A 7,301-nucleotide genomic window follows, 5' to 3' on the forward strand; every position below is an offset into this window, starting at 1 on the left:
GCCATTTCCTCCCTTATGTGTGCTTGTTGCTTTGCTGTGTTCTGTCGCCATGAGCTGTAGCCCTCTGCCATGTGCCACTCTGCCTTGTAATCTGCCAAGTATGGACTGAAACCTCCACAAACTGTAAGCAAAATAAACCTTTCCTTCCTTAATTTTGGGCGTCAGGTATTTTGTCCCAGCAACGAGAGAAAAGTAACCAAGACAGCGGCACAGGCGCCTGCCTGGCAAGCGCAAGGTCCTGAGTTCGATTCCTGGTACTAAATAAATAAATAAAGCTAAATACATGAATGATTGTAAATAAAAAGGTCTGGAGATGTTGTCCAGTGCAAAGGCCCTGGGTTTGAGCCCCAGTACTACATGTACACACACGTAAAATAAAAAATAAAAGGTATACTGAGTACCTTCATGTACCAAGCATTGTGCTGGGCGGTGGGTATACAGCAGAGGGTGCAGCCCCAACCCTCCAGGAGGTCCCCGCATGGGAGAAGACACATGCCCAGGGACCGTCACCACAATGTAACAAGGGATACTGAAGGCTGGGTGGAGGCCCCAGTTGAGACTTGGTGGCAGTTTTAGCTGAGGCTGGCTAATTGATCAAAGGCGAAATACGTGCCAAGTACATGAAGGCTGCCCTAGAAGAAACCGGAGTTGAGACTGCTGGCATTTAGAGGGCAAGTGATAGCTCGACATAGTGGCACCTGCCTGTAATTCCAACGCACAGGTCTCAGGAGGCTGAGGCAGGAGGATTGTGAGTTTGAGGCCAGGGTGGGTTATACAGCCAGTTCAAGTCCAGCCTGAACATAATGAGACCCTATCTCAAAAGGGGGGGCAAGGAATGAGGCCCACAATGCAAGTGGAGCCTTGGTCATGAGGGCTTAACCAGCAAGTCAAGGTATTTTGGCTTTATGACGAACACAGTGGGGAGTCACTATTGGTCTGAAGTCTGGAAACATAACAAAATTTTCTTTTTTGAAAGATCATTGCTGTGGTTGAGGGAGGGGAAAGATGGGGTAGAGGCAGAGAGACTAGCAGGAGGTGCCTGCTGTCACCCAGGTGAGGCTGATGGTGGTGAGAGCCAGGGAGCTTTAAGGGGGCACAGAGAGAGGAGATTCTGGAGGAAGAAAGGCAGGCTTTGGAGCTCCTTGGCCGAGGGAGATGAGAGGGTGAGTGGTACTGAGGAGACGTGGAGAACCCGGCTTGAGGCTGGGGTTGCAGCTCAGTGGTAGAGTACTAGCCTAGTGTGTGTGAGGCCCTGGATTCTATTGCCAGCACTGTGTGAAACAAAACAGAGACACAAATACTCCATCTGGACACCAAGGAGGGATGGCACGTGTGGGAGCTGGGGAATCACTCCTGGCCTGGGAATCCTTGGGTTCTCTAGGAATTCTCAAGAGTGGATGGACACTCACCCTTGGCCTCCAGGCAGGCCCTGCCTTTTCCTGGCTTCTCTGGGACAAGCTGGAAATTCCTGGCCCACAGACACCATGTTGGGCCAGGCCCGCCTGGATCCTCCCCACCCCACAGGGCGGGACACACTGCACTGGGTCCATGACACACAGTGGGCAGTGGAGGAGAGCGAGTTCGGGGAGACCTTGCTCTCAACTTCTGGGGCCTGGCCTTAGTGGTGACATGGGGAATGGGTCCAAGGGGAAGGTCAGAGAGCAGGCTCCCTTGGCCTCCGACACACGGGACAGCAGGGTACCCTAGACAGGCTGCAGACATGGCGGTCAGGACTTGTGTGTTTCTGTCCAGATCCTGTCCCTTCCGGTTGGGAGACTGAGCACCACAGGTGTGTTCTTGTCCACCACTGGGCCTTCAGATGGTTTGGTTTCAGTGGCGATCCTGTGGCTGAGGCCTTCTACTTCCCCTATGAGTGTCTCAAGTGCTTGAAGTTGGAATTCTTCCTCCCCACCGGTTCCTCTGTGTGTGTGGGGCGGGGGTCGCCACATCCTTGTCTGCTGTCCCCCCACTTCCAGCCCTTCCCGCGGCACTGTCAGCCTCCCTCATCAAGCTTTGGTTTCAGTGAGAATGTGACTTGAATTAATTCTTGGGAGAAAAATCAGGAAAGGGGGGCCCTGGGGAGGGGGCAGTGAGTCACGTTTCCATGTGTATTTTTCAAAGTTTCCAATGGGAGTTTGGAAAACAACAGCGTGTTGGTTGCCAGTCTGAACGTGCCTCTCAGTAGAGTCCTGCGTCCTGTTTCTGTAGGTCTTAGCTTACCTGCTGCGCCCTGGCCCACCCTGAGCTCTTGCTTTATTTCCCAGGATCCCCTCTTTCTCTGGGATTGTACCTGTGTGTGGGTGCTGGGACGTCACTCCTGAGGTATAGCCTGAGTCCTGCCTCCGCTTGTTTCACAGCGACAGCCTTCCTCTGCCCCTGTTTCTGAATGGGCCCACGGGGCTGCGGTGGAGTTGGGCGCTATATCCCTGCACCCACTCTGGCCAACCCTCCAGTCCTTGCGAACCTCTCCCGTGGGCACCACGGAGCTTCAGCAGCTTCCTGTGTGTGCCCTCCCTTCAGCCTGTGTATCCCAGGGAATAGAGGGCTGTGGCTGGGAGTGACAAGCCCTTCGGACCAAACCCTGGCAAGTGGGCGTGGAAGAGACCCTACAGCAAGTCCCTCTGTGTGCTGGGTCATATCTGTGTGCTGGCCACATCTTGTGCCAGGGATGCCTCCCACAACCCTGAGAAGAGGTGTCAGGATCCCCATGTTGCATATAGAAGCTTGGGCAGAGGGGTGAGAACGCCTCCCGTAGGCCCTGAGCCCTTTGCCTCATCTGCTTTGGAGGGGGGTCCTGGACTAGCTGCCCCTCTCCCCGCTCCCCCCTGCTGGCTGCCCCCTCCCACTTCTGACTAATACTTTCCAGCACTGTGGCACATCCTGCCCGTGCTGTGCCTATGCCAGGGACGGCCCACATCACATGGGCCACATCTGGCACCATCTGAGGACACTCCACCCTCCCTGCCTTGCTCCTAGCCCCTCTTCTGCCCAGGGGCCAGTGCAGGGAGGGCCCCTTGGGACTCCAACAGCCCTGCCCCTTGGAAGCCTCTAGTGGGTCCTCCTTCCCTCTCCTCCCACCTGCCCTCCGTCCTACGCCTCCCCCACTGAATCCTCGCTTCTGGCACCCGCTTCTCAGCCCCCAGTTGCTCACTAAATAGATAGGGAAGGGGGCATTTTGTAAGATCTGAGCCCCTACAGCTGCCCCAGGTGGGGGAAGGCCTGGTGGCAGCACAAACATTAAATTGCCCCAGCCCAGCCCTCTGGCCTGTTGCCAGCTTGGGCTTGGTGGCAAGTAGAGGTGACCCCAAGATGTACCTCCATGGCGAGGTGGCCATAGCTGAGCCTGCAGGGTGGGGCGAGCGCCTGCCCAAGGAAAACACGGCTCACTCTCTCTCAACTGTCTTTTCTGACAGACGGGGAGGAGCCTGGAAAGGCCTCCAGCTACTGGCCATGCCCCTCCTTCCTTCTGCTTAGCAACCGTTGTCATCGGGTAAATATTTGCCCCACCAGGATCTGGGGCTGGAGCACTGGCTTAAGTCAGGGCAGTCGCCCCCTCCTCAATTCCTGAGCCTCTCTGCTCATGTGCTGGCTTTGAGTGCCCCCAGCCTGGACTCCAGATGTGGTCCCTTGCTCCTCCCTACCCCCAGCAGACTTTCTCCTCCCTGTGCTCAACTCTCTCATCCCCCTACCGACTAGGGGACCTGAGTGAGGACCCACCCCAAGCCAGACTGGTCCTCAGCCTCCCTCCCACCACAAGCCTCCAGGAGCCCAGCCTGGTACGTATGGCTTCTAGCAGTGTGGGGCTCACCCCTTCCACCCTCAAGAAGCATGCCAGCCGCCTCACCACCTCTAGACCTTCGCGCTCTGGAGCTCTGGGGAGGAGATTGGAGGTCCGGGGAATAGTTTTGCTGGATGCCATCCTCCCCTCCCAAGCTGGGAGTCCCCCACCAGAATGTCAGCACCATGTCTGCCTTCCCTGGGTAAGACTGGGGGGCCATGGCCAAGAGGAAACGTTCCCCCTCTCCCTGGGCACCCTGGCAGGTGTGGGCTGGAAGGTGTGCCCGCCTCTGCCCTGCATCCTGCCCCTGCTGCAGGCTCCTGCCCCCCTCTCTTCCAGTGGTTTTTTTCATTACCTGTCACCGTAATGAAGAGACCAAAGGTGAGGTGTGCCTTGTGCCCTCTGGGACCGGCGTGTGGGCTGGCTTAGGGATAGTGGGCCAGAGACTGGGGAGTTGGACAAATGGGGGAGGGGCTGGCTTCGGGATTCCCTGACTCCTCCCACCTCTGAAGTCCTGGCTTCTCTGCAGTGAATGTTGAGAAATTGGCCCAGGCACAGTCCTTTCCGAGTCCCTCAGGGCCTCCTGATCCTCGGAGACGCTGCCCACCCCTTAACCTCCCTGGCCCCTCCCCCTTTTCCAGAACTCCCCCTTAGCCCCACCCTGCCCACCAACTGAGGCTTCACTTTCTCAGCTGATCCTTTAGCATGATAGCCAGGCAAAGCCTTCAAAGGGGACCCTCAGGTGTTTGGAGGTTGGGGACAGGACAAATATACCCTGAAGCTAAGGAAGGTGAAGCTTCAGGGCTTGAGTTGCACAGGCCTCTCTAGGGCTCTGAAAGGAGCTGGCCGGTGTTTCCATATGGTCATACATCGGAGTGAAATTTGCAAAGATAGCATTGTATTTCTTAAAGAGCGTGTCCCCACAAAACGGTGCCCATACATCCTGTTGTCCGCCCTAAACCGGGTCCCTTGTTCTAGGAAACCCCTCGGAAGAGAAAAGCAACCCCCTTCTGCCTCCCTTCCTGGAAGCGTGGTGGGAGCACGAGGATCTCTTCCCCCCGCCCCCCCCTCGTGTGGTGGAGTTGTGGCGCTTGTTTGTTGCCTTGGTAACAGGGAAAGGAAACCCCCGTTTAGGAGGCAGGGAAGGCCCCAGCAACCGCACACACAGACACACACAGACCGCACGCAGCCGCCCACGCGCCGCCGCCTGCGTCAGTGCCTCGCCTCGGGGTGGGGGAGCCCGCCCGGCTGCGCCCGCCCCGAGATCCAGATCCGCAGGTGGCTGGAGGCTGCTGCTGAACATCCTACCCGCGGATTTCTGCGGGCGCTAGTGCGCCGCATATTGTAGCAGTATTGCTACGGTGGCCAGCACTGTGACAACGCAGGGAGCCCGAGGCGAGGCACTGGCGGGGGTGGCCAGGCCTCCGCCCAGTAGGGTGGGGGAGCCGGTGTGGAATGTTGGGAACGGAGCTCCTGGGCAGGACCTAAGATTTGCTGTTGCACTGGCTTCCATGTGGTCTTGGCGGAATTTCAGAGAAGCAGCAGAAACCCGGAGTGGGGGCCTGCGTCTGTCTCCTGTCAGCTTTGGGTTGATCAGTTAACCTGCCCAGCCTCACTTAGCCTCGATCTCTACGGTAATGTGGGGATAATGGTGTTTGCTTGTGCTCCTCAAGGAGATCTATCTGAAAGGCAATCTTGATTGTGAAAGGGTTGTGATCAGGGAGACCCACCCAGGTGTGAGAAGTGAGGGGCTGGTTCTCTACTTTTACCCAGCTGCTGCTTCCTGCCTGGCTGGACCCATGAGCTGAGACTTGCCTGCCTCCCTTGCACGGCATGCTGGGAACACAATGCCAGGCCCTTGCAGTGGCCTGGCTTCTAAAACCTGCCGGACTGCTGCCTAGTCCCTATGGTAACTGACATCAGGTCAGAGCCCTAGCATGGGGATTCTGGGCCTGCCTAGCCATGTGACCTTTTTTTTTTTCCTCTCCTTTTTTTTTTTTTTTTTTTTTTGACGGGGTCTTGCTATGCAGTTCAGGCTGGCCTTGAGCTCACTTTGTAGCCCAGGCTGGTCTCAAACTCACAACGGTCCTCCTGCCTCAGCCTCCCGAGTGCTGGGATTACAGGGGTGCACCACTGCTCGGGGCAATAGCCATGTGACCTTGAGCAGCTCTTCCCAGCCTCAGAGACCATTTATCAAGAGAAGGGTATATTGGGGCTGGGGAATTTAGCTCAGCGGCACAGTGCCTGCCTGGTAAGCACAAGGTCTTGAGTTTGAGTCCCGGTACCAGAAAAAAAAAAAGAGAGAAGAGTATATTCTTCAGAGTTCTGGGGGCCTTCCTGGGGTGGGGATCAAGGGATTATCAGCAGGGATACCCCAACTAGAGTGGCTCTGCCTCTGCCACTTAGATACTTGTACCACAGCCTTCACAGTACTGGGATTACAGGCCTGTACCACTGCGCCTGGCTGTCATTTAGTATATTGTTTTTTTGGGTTTTTTGTCCTTTTGAGACAGGGTTTCACAGTGCAGTTCAGACCGGTCTCAAGCTCACTTTGTAGCCCAGGCTGGTCTTGAATTTGCAACAATCCTCCTGCCTCAGCCTCTGGAGTGCTGGGATTACAGGCTTGCACCACCATGCTGGGCTGCTGGTATGTTGTTTTTTGTGTGTGTGTGGTTTCATTTCAATGGAGAATTCTCTACTATCAAATAGCTTTCAGTCACTTGCTTCTCAGGGCCTCCTCCTCGCTCACCCCACAGTCAGCTATGAGCCAGCCTCATCTCACCTAATCCATTGAGAGAGAGCAGTCTAGCCGGCATTGCTACCTCAGGCCAATTAGCTGTCAGAGTTTTGGGTTCCTGGCATATAAAGTAAAGATAATAACACTTACCTCATAATGTCAAGATGAAGATAAATGAGATCCACCTCCACATAGCCCCTAACCCATGACTGTCATAGGCAGCTGCTTAAGAAGGGGCGCGGTCTCCCACTGTCAAGGTTATAACTATCACCTGTGCACAGATGACTCAGCAGTTTATTATTCTGTCTCAGACCTTGTGTTCCAAGGAGGAATAAGACAAGGACTCTCCCTCAAGAACTCACTATAAGGCCGGATGTGGTGCCGCACGCACACCTGTAATCCTAGCACTCAGGAAGCTGAGGCAGGAGGATTACTGGGAATTTGAGGCCAACTTGGATGCAAAGTGAGTTCAAGGCCAGCCTAAACTGCATAGTGAAATCCTGCCTCCTTGTCTCTAAAAGACAAAAAAAAGACACAAACAAACCTATAAGGAGATCCCCAAACCATGACTTTGGGTCGCCAAATCACCCCTACCTCCGTAGACCTTTCACAGAGTCACCCCTTCCCATCCTTGCTTAGCTGCCTCCCCAGGAGCCTAGGATCCCCTCTGACTCCCCCACTCAGACTCCCACCTGCCCAGGATTACAGCTGGATGGTAAGACGTTGGCCTCTGGAGGGAGGCCAACCTGTATTAAAATTCCAGTTCTGCTACTAACAGTTGACCTT

At 55.5% G+C, this 7,301-nt stretch overlaps 1 long non-coding RNA gene across 1 annotated transcript in view; it reads right to left on the minus strand.

The window, feature by feature from the left end:
• The window catches only part of LOC102019739, an 8,027-nt gene extending 3,757 nt beyond the window's left edge, over positions 1 to 4,270 (minus strand). Inside the window, exon 1 of the long non-coding RNA XR_264874.2 lies at positions 4,134 to 4,270. This is a non-coding gene — a long non-coding RNA (uncharacterized LOC102019739). The remainder of the gene's footprint in view (positions 1 to 4,133) is intronic.
• Between the last annotated feature and the right edge of the window lie 3,031 nt (positions 4,271 to 7,301).

This window comes from Chinchilla lanigera, unplaced genomic scaffold, assembly GCF_000276665.1.
Source record: "Chinchilla lanigera isolate Chin_1 unplaced genomic scaffold, ChiLan1.0 scaffold00144, whole genome shotgun sequence".
NCBI lineage: Eukaryota > Metazoa > Chordata > Mammalia > Rodentia > Chinchillidae > Chinchilla > Chinchilla lanigera.